This window comes from Peromyscus maniculatus, chromosome 10 (genome assembly GCF_049852395.1).
Source record: "Peromyscus maniculatus bairdii isolate BWxNUB_F1_BW_parent chromosome 10, HU_Pman_BW_mat_3.1, whole genome shotgun sequence".
Classification (NCBI taxonomy): domain Eukaryota; kingdom Metazoa; phylum Chordata; class Mammalia; order Rodentia; family Cricetidae; genus Peromyscus; species Peromyscus maniculatus.
This window is the reverse complement of record NC_134861.1, coordinates 89,410,800-89,426,332: the sequence shown is the minus strand read 5'-3', so window position 1 is coordinate 89,426,332 and position 15,533 is coordinate 89,410,800. Positions and strand designations below refer to the sequence as shown.

The 15,533-nt window shown below is 42.3% G+C and overlaps 1 non-coding gene across 1 annotated transcript; it reads right to left on the bottom strand.

Annotated features, from left to right (window-relative positions):
* Window positions 1-1,454: 1,454 nt before the first annotated feature.
* LOC121821071 (U2 spliceosomal RNA) lies at window positions 1,455-1,648 on the bottom strand. The gene has a single exon (XR_006061766.1). It is a non-coding gene; the product is annotated as a U2 spliceosomal RNA (small nuclear RNA).
* Between the last annotated feature and the right edge of the window lie 13,885 nt (window positions 1,649-15,533).

Sequence of the window (15,533 nt, the reverse complement as noted above, 5' to 3'; positions counted from 1 at the left end):
CATAGCAACTATATGCTCAGAATTAAAGAGCAACCTCAGAGCATAGAAGGTCCTCTAGGCTAAGAACTCCTAAGATGGAAGAACACTGAGTGAAGTGGGTCAGTACAGAGAAGAGTCCTTCATTAGAGGAATAAACAGATAACCCCTAAGGAACAGCTTTACTAAACATCTCAGAAAGTCAGTAATGGAATCCTTTGACCAGATGAGGGGCGACCACTAAGCTGTTATTTAAGAGTATAGTAATATCTGGGGGCCAGGCTACCTTACCAATAACCAAACGCAACTATTTCTGCTATTCTTAATTAACAACTTGATGTGGTTAAATGATGTCTTAGTTTGCTTTCTATCGCTGAGATAAATATCATGGCCAAAAGCAACTTGGGGAAGAAAGAGTTGATTTAGCTGACTCTTCCATGTCACAGTCCATCATTGAAAGATCTCAGGACAGGGATCTGGAAGCAGGAATGGAAGCAAAGACCATGGAAGGACACCGTTTGCTGGCTTGCTCTCCAAGACTCCTCAGATTGTTTTCTTACACGACTGAGGACCACCTACCCAGGGTGGCACTGCCCATAGAGTGCTGGGGCCTCCCCCATCCATCATGAATCAAGAAAAGGCCCCACAGACTTCTCATCACTTGCATTTTTCCTTTTTTCCAGATGTCTCTAGGTGGTGTCCAGTTGAATAACAACAGCAAAAACAAACAAACAAACAAAACAAAAACCCAACACAAGCAATGGATTTAAGGTCACATTACATATTTTAAATTTCTCCACATCTTATTTTACCCAGGACAGACTTGGATGCTCCTCAGCTCTGTGTGACATCAGCCGTATCCCTCGGGAATAGCTGCTCCGAACGACAGGGTCTGAAGATACAGGTTCCAGATCCATAGAAAGGCTGACAAATTCTCACGGATAAGATCCACGTACAGTACCAAGGAGAGTTCGTTCAGTGCACAGTGCCATGGAAGTGACAAGTTGGAATGCACATTGTGTGGCCACCATGGAAGGACATTCTTAGTTTTTGAAGAAAATCCAGAAATGTCTTAACATTTTTATGCAGTTGTTTATGTCAAAATGCCTTTTGGCACAAGACCATTGAGGGCTGAGCAGCTGACAGCTTAGTTCCATGTGGAACCAGAATGTCTAGATGGCTATAATTTAACTTGATTTAAAGTAAAGGGGTTTGGGTATACATACATAAGATACTTGTTCCATCATGTTACATTTTAGAGAATAATCTGATATAAATACTTAAAATATTAAAAACTCACCTGGCAGATAACTTTTTACTAAATCAAATACTATTATAAATATATTATAAAAATGATTTTTATTTTTGTTCAGTGCTTGGAATTGAACCCAGGGCTGAGCGCATGCTTGGCAAGTACCCCACCACGGAACCACACCCCAGCGTATGAGTCAATTCAAACAATACACATTCCCTCTGAGGGAGGGTGCTCTGTTCCTGGAGGTACTGCAAGAGCAGGTTGATCCACGGAGCAGACAAAGCAAGTTCCTATTCCACCTCCTGTTTCCAAAGAATCCATTTAATATACTGTCCTTGGATAGAGGACATATCAGATATTAAACTGGTAAGAACAGATAACAGTTTTTTCCTCTTAGGTATATCACAGAGAAGTGACACCCCCCCCCCCAGCTCACAGGCTTTTTTTTTTTGTTTGTTTATTTGTTTTTGTTTTTGTTGTTGTTGTTTTTAAAAGACAGAATCTTTCTGTGTAGCCCCGCCTGTCCTGGAACTCGCTCTGTAGACCAGGCTGGCCTGGAGCTCACAGAGATCCACCTGCCTCTATCTGGGATTAAAGATGTACACCACCATACTTGGCTTCACAAGATTCTTAAAAGTCAAAGGAATAGCTAAAATAAGATCATTTTGCCTGAGTAGATTCTGTCTGTACTTCACTGTTTTATTTTCCTGAACGTTGTGGAAGGCCTGGACTGCCAGCTGACTTCACATCCACTCTCTTCCTCTCTGTCTCTAACAGAGTTCCAGTTTTCAGCTGGGAGCAGGGTCAAGCTGTGGTGAGATAATGGGTGGGGTGTGACCCCGGCCGGCCTCAGAGGACATCGCAGGAGCGGCTAATGTGGGATGGTCTCTCTCCAGGCTCTTTCTGTCTGAAAAAACAAACAAATCTCAAACGCAAACTTCTTGCTTCTAACTCCAGGGACTTAGAGTTGTTATTTTCTCTTAAGGTGCAGCATAACTCAGTCCTAATTCTTCTGGGAGGAATAACACTTCCCACCCCCAGGACTGTCAGGAATTTCAGAATCCTAACACTGCAAACTACTGGAAACCAGGAGCTGAGCTTGAAGCAACAAGCTAAGTTATTATCTTTGATTCTCTCAAAAAGTCCAACAATGATTATTTAATTTTCTATTTTTAGCTTTAGGACTCTTGATTTTGCTAAAACAGACAAGAGGAGAAAAAAATGACCCAATTTTAGATCTCTCTCTCTCTCTCTCTCTCTGACTCTGTCTCTCTTTCTATCTGTCTGTCTCTCTCTACAAACACACACACACACACACACACACACACACACACACACACACACACACACACACACCTTCCCCTAAGTAATATCCAACAGTGATATGTTTCTTCTTGGTCAGAATATCTATTTTTCCACATATTCATTTTCTATTTTGAGTTCATAACATTCATCTCATATGATTCTCATGATACGTTCATGAAGTAAGCAAAACAAGTGTAAGTATTTCCATTTCTTCCAAGTAGAAACTGGATTTTCATCCTCATTACATCAACTTGAGGTATATGGGACTATTATTATCCCCAATACACATAAATGAGAATCATGGGATGCCCACATCATCTGGTCCAAGGCCTTTAACACAAGCTGACTTTCAATACGAACTTGTGGACTGGGTGGCTGGGTGCCAAGGCCAGTGAGTGAATAAGGAAAATGGAAGTTAAAGGAGGTATCAGAGTCACGGCATTGGAATTAAAATTAGGGTTTGCTCGCTCCTATTTCAGCGTCTTTTCCATTACACCACCTCGCGTCTCCCTCGAAATTCATTCTCCGATCTGTTGAGTTGTCTGGGTGGGTGTGTTGTTGGTGAGAGGCGCTTCTCAGAGCATCGGCCTCCGTGAACTTCAGCTGCGGTCCGAGCACAGCACTGTGCACGCACGGTACAAAAAGGCTTGCTTTCGGCACGGTACAAAAAGGCTTGCTTTCGCTGGCGCCGCTCCCAAGCCTCACACGCCAGTGCCGTGCCAAGAGCCATTGTCTCTGACAAGTGACTGTGCCGGCAGCATGGGATCCGCTCAGTCTCTCTGGCAAGTGACTGTGCCGGCAGCATGGGATCCGCTCAGTCTCACACAGGCAGCCAGCACGCCGCTCTCCCCCTTGCTTTGCCTTACACCCTCGTGGAGCTGGAGTGTCTGTTGTGTCACTCGGGAAGAGGCTTCAGAAGGCTTTGTGCCATGGTCACAGTGGTGGTCTTACAACGGTTTCAATGTTCGAACTAGGAACCATGAACCCTAACATTTAGAACATTTTCCTTCCTCTGAAAGAGCTGAGAAATGAGGAGGCACGAGAAAAGCCTGGAACCACCACCCTGCACCACTGGAAAGGACGGCTAGACTGAACACTTGTTGTTGTTTGCCGAGACAAATATTAAAACTCGTCGAAGTTGGTAGCATGTAAGGCGGCAGTCCACAATCAGGTCTTATTGTGGGCAGTAAACTACTGGACAAGATTCTAAGTCCGCTGTTTACTAGATGTGTGACTTCAGAGAAAAGTTATCCTCTTCGAACCTCAATTTTTATTAATAGTGTATATTAACAGCACAAGATGGTGGTTTCATTATAACATTTTCACACATATATGTGCTATGTGTTTGATCATAGTTACTCCCACTAACCACATTTACCCTCCCATTTACAGGTCCCTGTCTGTCTCCTAATTCTCTCTCTCTCTCTCTCTCTCTCTCTCTCTCTCTCTCTCTCTCTCTCTCTCTCTCCTTTCTTCTCTAATGACACATATCAGAAAATGTGAGACTTGTTCTGATTCTGGCTTACTTCAGTTTGCGTGATGATCTTTGGTTTTATGGTTCTATCTGTTTTCCTGAAAACAGGTGGAGGGTATACATATGCCATGTTTTCTTTACTCATCCATTCATTGGTGAGCAATTAGCCTGATTCCATAACTTGGCACTAATGGAAGACTTTGGGGGAGAGGGAAAGAGAAGGGGAGCGGGGGAGGGGGGTAGCATGAGGAGAGAGATTCTGTCCAAGTCTAGCTTAGCAAACCAACCAATGAATGGGCAATGAACTGGACAGCTACTTCTCAAGTGAAGAGGCTCAATAGCCAATAAGTGCATGAGAAAGTGTGTAGAAGAATCCTTGGTCATTACAGAAATGCAAATCAAAACTACCTTGAGATCCTGTCTCATCCCAGTTAGAGTGGTGACCGTCCCAAATTAAAAACCATGAATAATAATGAGAATTGGAGAGAAAGGAACCCTTACATAGTGTTGGTGGGAAGGCAAATTAGTGCAACCACCTTCAAATTGTTTTGGAGTTTCCACAAAACACCCAAACCCTGAATTTCCCTAAGATTCAGCTAGCTATCCCAGTTCTAGATCTATACACACTGCTGTGTGGCTATTACCCTCAGAAGTGATGCACACGGATGCTTCTAAGACACAGGCAGCTGGTGAAAACATAGAAAGCAAAGAACTTGTGAAAGTTACAAGACTACAGGCACATGGGTGACCCAAAGGCAGCTAGTCATCTCCTTGAAAAGCCTACCCTAACACGAATGATGACTCCCAAAAACTGTCCCTGAGTTCCCTGCCCAACTTATAGGCAGCTCCACCCAAGAGTCTCCTCTTCCAAAACCCTTGGTTTCTGCTTATGTAACCTTGGGGAGGGCCTTGGAAATCTTGTAACTGTCTGAGCAGTATGAATAAAGCATTCCTTCCTTGTTCGAGCATCCTTTAGCTAACCAAGACCTTTGTCCTTCTAGATGAGGCTTAGGAGTATTCTTTTTTCCCTGTGAAAAATGCCATTGGGATTTTGATGGGGTTTGCACTGAATCTGTAGCTCTGTTTACCAATATAGCTGTTTCTCAATATTAGTTCTGCCAATCCCAGTGTGTAGAAGGATTTCTATCTTCTAACATCTTTTTCAATTTATTTCTTCAGGGTTTTATAGCTTTCATTATAGAGGTCTTTTAAGCTCTTTGGTTAGGTTTATACCTAAGTGTTTAGGGAAGGGGAAGCTATTTTGAATGGATTATTTTCCTAGTTTCTCTCTTCTTTTCTTTTCTTTTTATCTCTCTTCTTTCTATTTTTTCTTAAACAGAGTTTCATGTAGCACAGAGTGGTCTTGAACTCCTGAACTTGGGGTGTATCTGTACTCTTAATCCTTCCCACCTTCACCTGTCAATCTCCATGCTGAGACTCTAGGCATATGTCACCACACTTGGATCCCAATCTCTCTCTCTCTCTCTCTCTCTCTCTCTCTCTCTCTCTCTCTCTCTCTCTCTCTCTCTTTCCCTTTTCATCAGATTTGGTTTTGATGTATACAAAACTAGTTATTTCTGTATGTTTTCTTTGTGTTCTGCTCCTTTGCTAAAAATGTTTATTAGATGCAAAAATCTTCTATTGGAGTCTTTAGGATCCTTTCAATAAAGGAATAAGATGTGCAAATAGGGGTAATTTGACTTCTCCCTTCCCTGTTTGGGTCCCTTGGAATGCTCCCTTTTTCCTTATTTCTCTGGGTATAATTTCAAGTATGAAGTTGAATCAACGTGGTAATGCTCAACAGCCTTGCTTATAGTTGATATTAGAGACAATATTTTCAGCTTTTCCTCATTCAATACCATGTTGGCTACAGATCTGTTGTATATATCATTTACTATGCTGTTTATGAACCTTTATTCTCACTGTCTTTCAGCATTTTACCATGAAGACTTGTTGAAATTTGTTTAAGATTTTTTCTGTATTGACTGAGGGCATTATGTGATTTTTATCCTTTATTCTATTATGTGCTGTTACATTTATTGATTTGCCTAAGTTAAGACATCCTTGCATTCCTGGAATAGATCCAATTTGATGATAGTGTGTGGTTTTTTAAAATGTATTATTGAAGTCAGTTTGAAAATAGTTTATTGATATTTTTACATCTCTGTTCATCAAGACAATTGGTCTACAGTTTGTTGTGTCCGTACCCAGTTTTAGTGTCGGGATAATACTGGCTTTGTAGAATGAACTGAAAGCATTCTTTCCTGTTCTACTTCAGGCATAATTTGAACAGCCTTATATTAATTCTTTAAAGACTGGGCAAAACTCAGCATTGAGTCTATCTGGTCTTGGCCTTTTCTCTTTCTTTCCTTCTTTCCTTCTTTTCTTTCTTTCTTTCTTTCTTTCTTTCTTTCTTTCTTTCTTTCTTTCTTTCTTTCTTTCTTTCTTCCTTCCTTCCTTCCTTCCTTCCTTCCTTCCTTCCTTCCTTTCTTTCATTCTTTCTTTCTTCCTTTCTTTTTCTTTCAAGACAGGGTTTCTCTGTGTAGCTTTGGAGCCTGTCCTGGAACTCACTCTGTGGCCCAGGTTGGCCTTGAACTCACAGAGGTCCACCTGCCCCTGCCTCCCGAGTGCTGGGATTAAAGGCACGAACCACCACTGCTTGGCTTGGGCTCTTCTTTTGGGGAAGCCTTTTTATTGGTGCTTTAATCTCATTGCTTATAATTGATCTATTTGAAGATTTAAAAAATCTTCTTGACTCAATTGAAGACCATATGTCTCTAGAAATATATTCATTTATTCTAAATTTTCCAATTCATTGCAATATCATTTTCAAAAATATTCCCTAATGAATTTCAGGAGTGCCTGTGGTAATATCCCTTTTATTTCATGTCTAATATTATCAGATTGGGTCTTCTCTGTCTTCCTTTTGGTTGATTTGATTAAGGACATGACAATCTTGTTTATCCTTTCAAAGAACCAGTACTTTATTTTATTGATCCTTTATATTGTTCTTTTAGCTTCTATTTCATTAATGATCTTTATCATTTCTTATTTTGCTAAAATATTGAAGGGTATTATTAACTTTATGTACATGAGTTTTTTTTCTGCATGCATGTGTATGCCTCTGGAATCCAGAAGATGGTGTCAGGTCCTCTAAGACTGAAGATACGGACATTTGTGAGCTATGTGGGTGCTGGCAGCTGAAGCCAGGTTCTCTAAAAGAGCAGAAAAGCTCCTAACCACTGAGCCATCTGTCCCCCTCCTCACTGCTCCTCTTTCAATTTCTATGACATCAGTATCTTTTAAAGTCCACACTTACATGAGATCATTCAGTATTTGTCTTTCTGTGCCTGACATATTTCACTTAATATAATGACCCCTACTTCAGTTTATGTTGTCACAATGACAAGATTCATCCTTACGTGATGGAATAGTATTCCATTATGTATATGTAACCACATTTTCTTTAGTTGTATATCAGTTGATGGACACTTAGCTTATTTCCATTTCTTGACTATTATGAGTAAACACTACAAGAACATGGGAGTCAATATGATTTTTTTTAAATTTTCATGTCCATTAGCAGCACATCTAGTACTGGAATTGCTGAATTATGTAACAACTCTATAATTTTATCTATCTATCTATCTATCATCTATCTATCTTTGGTTTTTCGAGACAGGGTTTTTATATTTTTATATTTTATTATTAATGGAACTTACACACTGATTTTTATAGTGGCCATAGTAATTTACATTTTTACAGTGAACAAGAGTTCCTCCCCGTGCCCCATTCTTACCAACACTTGTTATCTTTTATTCAGTGAGTACTTTTGTAATACACATGCCAAGTGCTGTCTAGATGCTGAGGATCCAGCAATAAACGAAACAGACAAAAGCCCTGCCTGGGGGGCGAGAGTGCAGTTCTGCACTGGAACGGCTGCCTGGTGTGCTGTGGGTCCTCTCTTCAAGCTCAAGCGCTAAACAGAAATTCTGTCTGTTAACAGGGGAAGAGAGAAAATAAACCCAGTACGTAGTGTGTGGGCGATTGCTAAGCATGACTGAGGTAGAAAGGGAGATAGTGTCAGGGACAGATAGCACCATATCTCAGGACTAGCTCATAGAAGAAGAGCTAGGAAAGACCTGGAGGGGATCCAGGTAGAGCTGTGGAACCGGAATAGGCAGGGCTCCCAGGAAGCACATAGAAAGCATGGCAAGAAAGAGCCTGGTGTAGTCTCGGAACAGCAAAAAGGCCAACTCGGCTAGAACAGAGGTCACCAAGGGGATGGGTAGAGAAATGTGAATGTAATTACTGTGTTGTGTGATTGGTTGTAAAACAATGAGACCAGTAAGAGATTGTTGCAATAACCTAATGAGACACAATGCAAATATTTGCTGGTGGATTTGATATGGTATAGAAGAGTCAAAAGATCTCCAAGTTTTCAGCATGAGAAAACAAAGGGATACTATTCCAATTAATTTATGTGCAAAAGATATAGGAAGAAGAGGCCTGGAACAGCTATATGGTTTGATATTTGATACACTAATCCACTACCAAGGCAGTTGGATATCAAGCCAAGATATAGGGGATAGGGAATATACATAAGCTGGAAATATAATTAGGCATCATCAACCAACGCATGATATGGACAGAAGAGAAAACAACATGTGTGTATGTGTGTGTGTGTGTGTGTGTGTGTGTGTGTCTCCTGAGTTCCTGCAGGTTTCCCAGTGGAGGCGAGACTCTCCTGTGCAAGTCCCTCTGTAAAGCTTCGCAATTCCTCAGGCGCTGGGTTGTAGAAGGTAGACTGATTCTCCAACGCAGTACCAGAATCCTAATGTCCTCTTCTAAGGTGCCCAGAGCCCCTTCTCCAAGCATCCCATTTAGCTACCACCCTTCAGCCTCATTTTTTTTCTCACATCTATCCTCTGGTATAGTGACCTAGCAATATGGTCCTGTCTACAGAGGGAATTTTAGTTTCAGGTCCTGGAATCGATATTTCTTGAAGCCAGAGTGCTAGGAAAGACAGGGAGGAGCCATTGCTGTGGGAGAACCCCTGGAATGCACCACCAGAGGAGGAGGAAGGCTGGATGGCTCAGGGAAGCTGGGGGAACCAGAGAGATGAAGAAAATAAGGCTGCTGGGAAGTCCTGCATGCTCTCTGACTCAGCCCAGCAGGGATCCAGGATGACCTGCTGGGTGTTCAGCCTCAGAGTGTGTTGTTTGTCTCAGGTTAGTTTATCTGCTCATCACCTTAAAGAGGTTAGATAGAACCCTGACTCATAGTCTGTTATTAATTTTGTTATTATTGTTCTACATGTGTGAGTATTTTACCAACGTGTATGTCTGTGTACCATGTGCATGCTTGGTGCCCATAGAAGCCAGAAGAGGCTGTTCGATCCCCTGGAACTGGAACTACAGATAGCTGTGGGTGCCATGTGGGTGCTGGGGCTCAAACCTGGGTCTTCTGGAAGAGCAGTCAGTGTTCTTAACCAATAAGCCATCTCTCCATAATCCCATTTATTGATACAAATCCCAATGAAATGATTTTAGTTGTGTCAAGATGTTTATGCATATGGATGTTCTTCATCAATAGCATTACTTAAAGAAAACTAGAGGCAGTCTAAGTGTCCCAAGATGGGAAAAGGGTAAATAAATTGGCATATATCTGTAAAATAAAATATTATATATCAATGGAAATGATTTTACATAAAAACTAAGTGGGGAAATGACTTTATAAAATAAAAAGTAATATAAAATTATTATAATATGGTCCCAATTTTTTACTTTCCCATGTTCAGAGTACAAAGAATATAAAGAAATATATATATAACAATTATGTCAGTGATAATTTAAAATTTTTTCTTCACCAGATTTTTACGTTTTTCATTTTTCCACAGGGATATTTTTATAATTATATTTAATTTTTATTTGGCATTGTTAGACAAAAGCTAAGATGAAGACTTCCTGAGTTATCCCCAGTACTCCTGAGAGCACTCTGACTTATTTTAGTTCTAGGCTCTAATATTTGGTACCTTTCTCCTAGAACAAAGGGTCAAACAGAGGTGACCATGCAAAACACATCAGGGTGGTGAGCAAGAGCTGAGCTGGCAGAAAATGCCTAGGTACACTGGCGTGGTGAGTGTAGAAATGATCCGCTTGGAGCCCCGGGCTGCTCATCAGCCTGGAGCTTCACCCTCTGGAGCTGGCAGTTTGCCTGCTGCTCCCTGAGCACCTAGACCTCATCTCTGCGCCTGGGCTGTTTATTCATTCACATCCCTGAATTCTTTGAAGCTGAGCCATTTCCTGTTTCAATCTCTTCCACAGACCCCACCCCCACGGCCACCTCTGACCCCGGACTGCCTGAGCAGGCTGTTCCACAGTGCAGGAGATAGTCTCCATGAAGGTGATATGTTAGTCTGTCATGAAAAGGGGAAGGGGGAATCATTGCAATCTACAGCTTGTTTGTTCATCTGATTAGCGAGTAGTGTCTAGTCAAAGCAGATGATGTGCATTCCTCAGCTGGATCAGCGCAGAGTGTTTTCTGCACTGCTAAACCTACCCCAGTTTTTGTTTGGAAGGCTGAGTTTAATGGTCTTCTGCTTCTTCAAAATTAGGAAACCACACAGGCCTCCTAGTTCTTGGCAGGCGGCAGACTGACTTCATGTTGTTACTCAGCGTTTTGCTTCTTACAGAAATGCTGGCTCCACACATCACACCCAGTTCCTAAAGTTGGAAGATCCCCTGGGTGTGCCCAGAGTCAGCAGCCTCCGGAAGAACTGGAATGGACAGAGTGGGAACTAGAGACAGGCTTTACAGCTCTGGTCAGCTTGAAGCAAGCCTTGTCAACAGCCTAGGCTCTTGTTACCACTTAGAACCTTCCTCTGCTCCTGGCAATCCTGCAATCCTGTGACTCTTCCAGAACCAGTGGAGTCTTCCACAGCACCCCAAATGCAGACTCATCAAGCCTAACGCACATTCATCTGTGTTTCTTATAACACCTGCCTGTGCTTATTTTGTCTTATAGTTTTTCCTTGTTTCATCCATATGCATGTCTCCATACTCGTCAGATTTCTGGAAATGAGAGTGATTCTGTTTAGATTGCATGCATGTCTTTTAGGATGATACTTTGAGTTTATTAAATAAAAGGCTTGACTTGCATATTCATGCAATCTGAAGAATACAGTAGATACGAGACTGGGGACTGTGCAACACACTGCTCTCCCTGGGTTTGTAAGATCAGGCAAAGGCCATAGCCCAGGCCCGTTATGGCCTCTAGGAACTTCATTCTTCATTGACCTCGGTATCTGTCCTTAAATGAAACCATGCTCATTTCAATAGTTCATATACTACCACTGTAAAGACATTGAGGGTGCTAGCTGTGTTTAATTATAAAACTCTGTCTCTAAATAATAAGTAAATGAAGTGATAATGTAGACCTGTGTTTATTGCTGTGGCAGGATGCTGTCAGAACGCCAGTGTATAGCAGCTGTGGAGCGGCAAGCACAGTGAGTTCACACCTAGAGCCTAATTCAGTATAAACAATCAACTGTCTAAAGAAACACCCAGATGCAGCCTCACTTGGAGCTTCGTGTGAGAGACAGTAAGGCTAAAAGTTGAGGAGAACCTGGTGAATTTGAAGTAACTCATTTCCTGAAGGCAAACCCCTAGTCCTTTTGATAAAGGGTTCTTCCTTCTCTCTGCAGAACCTAACTCCTCCTCCTCTTCCTCCTTCTCCTCTGTCTCGTCCTTTTCTAAGGACACAAACTGAACAATGTAAGAGAATGGCAAAACTCTACAGAACTTGAAGATATGTTGGGAACACATTCATGACAGAAAGTTGGGAGAGACTGTTGACCTTGACCAAGAGCTGGACACTTCATCATATAGAAAGGACACACAATGAAGTAGACATCTCATCAACACTTCTAGGGGACTCACTAGAGGCTGCATAGAGAAAAAATGGAGAAGGGGGAGGAGCCTGCTTTTCCCACACATCTTCTGGGATGCTCTCTGGAAGCGACTTGGCCCCCAGACATGAAGGAACCTAAGGACGGAGAGTTTATTACCAGCAGAAAGAGGATGAGATATGGAGTCAAGGATTAGAAGGTAGAACTTTCATGATCACAGTTAGTGGCTTCCTTTTGACCAAGTCAAACACGTCCTGAGACCCAGCTCCCTCTTCAAAACCACCACTCACTGCTTCCTTCTGCGGGACTTACTTGTGTTATTGATTTGCTTGGACTGACACCCCCCTGCCACCTCCCCGACCACAATTTCTTTCCAATAAAGTGATTCTTGAACAGGAACTGTAAACCAGATCCTTCTTGCCTCGGAGTGGCACTGTCTCCTCGTGTTTTTGAAGGAGTAGAGGTGAATAATAAAATGCTTACACAAATCATTTCTCAGATTTATGGCTTAAGCAGAGATTCACTTTTTCTAAATAGCATTTTCTGCCCTCACATTCTCATTTTTCCAGAAGGATACTTTCTACCTTGGAAGTGCAAACACACTCTGGCAATGCCAAATGGTTTTTTTTTCTTTTTCCTTTCCGTTCTTTTTGCATTTTTACTTTTCTTCTTCTCTTTTTGAGATGGTCTCTTGCTAAGCCGCCCAAGCTGGTCTTGATTTCCTAAACTCAAATGCTCTGCCACCTCAGCTCCCCAGGTAGGTCCAGATATATGCCACCACACCCAGCCAGTGCTAAATCTTCCCACTTACACTGAGGCAGGTGTGCTGCTGTGAGCTACGGGAGACGGGGGAGGAGCCTCTTTATTGGGCTGTGCTGGATTAACTGGTGTTAGGAGGAGAGGGCCTGACACACAGGTGTCCACAGGTAAGGAGGAGAGGGAACTGTGAAGGGCTGGCTTGGCCTCCAACAGGAGAAATCCAAGCAAGGATGGAAGCCAGGAGAGAGCATGTCACTCAGTGGTGACAGAATTTGGACATCAAAAGAGAATCAAGTCAAGCATCCCTCTTCGAAGAAAAGAAAAGCTCGGAAGAGAAAGGCTCCAGAATAAAAGAAAGTCAGAGACACTTAGAACTCTGTCTGTTTTCTACTTGTATGGTCTGTTCTACTCATCCATGAAACTGTGGTCATATGGAGTCAGGAGTGTGGTGGGGAGGACTAAAATGAAAGGTTATGTGTCATTTTATATCACGAAGCAGACACCCTATAAGCTATATGTAGTAGTATATTGCATATGACATAAATATGATAATGAAACCTATTAATAGGTTTTCTGTGTTGCGATAATAGGTTTCCCTGCCAATGCAGTAAGCCAGATCAAGATGAACTGGGTGGGAAAAAAAAAAAACAGTTTTATTCGAGCAAAGCAACTCCTGGGTGGGTTCTCCAGCCCTGGAGATCAAGGCAGGAGAAGCCACATGCCCTAACTAAAGCAGGGAGCTTATATAGCCTGTAGACGAGGAATGATGATGTGTAAGCTGTGTTTGTGTTCAAGTATGGTCAAAAGCTGTGCACTTTAGGTGAGGTCTTGGGCCGCTGGCAACTTCAGAGGAGGAGCTGCTGTAGCCACCAAGAATGCAGAACTGGGCTTTTTGACACCTCTTCTTTCTTGGAGATTCTCTGAGAGGGTGGGGTTTGGAGGGAGAAAGAGAGAGAAGCGGGGCAGATGGAGCTTTCCAGATCATGCAGGGGCAAACTGGAGATTCCAACTGAACACCTATAGTAAATCATATTTATACAGATTAGTGGTGATATATAAAATGACATGTAGTTACTATATTTATACATTATGCACTAATATGTTATGTTATAATGTTTAATGTAAAATATTACTATTATGTTAGAATTAATATTCGTAATCTAATTATATACAATAATCTTAATTCTATAATATGGCATTATCTGTTTTAATATACTATTTTCATGAATTCTTTGAGAATCATGCATGAATATGATGTATTTTCATCGTATTCACCCCCACTCTTCCTCCTCCCCCTTCAACCTTACTACCCTTTCCCAATTTTATGTTTTCTTTTTAAGAAAAATAACCTACCAAACCCAATCTGTATATACCACCCATATACTAGAGGGTATGGTGTCACCCACTGGAGTATGGTCTACCTACCAGAGGCCGTATCCTCAGACAAAACTGATGGTGTTTCCCTGCCAGAAGCCATCAGCTGCCAATAGCACCTCTAAAGGTAGGAGCTCATGTGTCCCTCCTGCTCGTGCTGGCTGGATTTTGTGCGGACAGTTACAGCTGCTGTGAGTTCATGAGTGGGAGGACTGGCCTAACTCAGAAGACTGTGCAATCTGTAAGACGGATAGTGGTGCATCCTTTTAAGACTTTCACAGGAGGGGGCAGAGACGATTTGGTGAGTGAAGGTGCCTATTACAACAAGCCCAACTATCTGAGATCCTCAGAACCCACATGATAGGAGGAGAGAAGCAACTTCCACAAGTTGTCCTCTGACCTCTACGGGAGCACCAAAGTGAGGAAAACCACACACACACACACACACACACACACACACACACACACACACACACACCTGCACACAAATATGTATTTAAAAAGTTTTGTATTTTTAAAAATGCTATATGAGGGCTGGGGTGTTAGCTCAGTGGTCTGTTTTTCTAGTATGCATAAGATATTGAGTTCCATCCCAACACTGGAAGAAGAGGAGAAGGAGAGAAAGAAGAGAGGAGGAGGAGGAGGGGGAGGAGGGGGAGGAGGGAGAGAGCAGGTGGAAGAGGCTCCCACATGAGGAACATCATCATCATTGAAAGTGAGGTGTCCAAGAAAAGCATGAAGGAGGTTTAGGGTAACAGCTGAGATTTCTGCAAGGAGATAGCACATTGACAGATAATTCTGACTTTCCTAGAACATCCTAGGGCCTGGGACACCAGGGCCAGTCAAAACTGAGCTCTCTCTGGCTGGAGGCAAAAAGCAGTACTGTGGGTAAGCCATGGGCATCTGATTTGTAGGCTTCTTCTGTATCCTCGTAACAAAGAAGGGATAGAAGAGACAAGATTTGTCAGGTGCTGATGACAAGGTCCAGATATGACTAGTTGATCCCGGGAAATGGAGTATATAAAAGGTTTTGTGGGGGTGATCAGTGTTTGCTTAGAGGTGCAGTCCTACACCTAAACTGCCGACCCTGAAGGAGACTTTGGCGCTCCTGGCCTGAATATTGCCTCACGCTCATTTGTTTTCTAGAAATACAAATAAAGTTTCTTCAAGAGGTAAAGCTAATAACATTCCTTGCAAAATAAGGGAGCAAAAGAGCAAGATACGGAACGGCAAAGCTTTAAGTAAAAGATAGTGTCTCCACTCACCTTACCGCCAGTGAGGTGGGATTTTAGGAGCTAATTGAGCAGCCCACAGTGGGAACTGTTCGGGAGTTGCTTACTTGTTAATAGTTTCCTCTCTTTCTCTTCTTTCTTCCCTCCCCCCCTCTTCCTGTCCTTACTCTCCCCCCACCCCTCTTCTTGTTCTCACTCTCCCCCACTTCCCGTCCTCACTACCCCCCTCTTCCCTTTCTCACTCCCCCC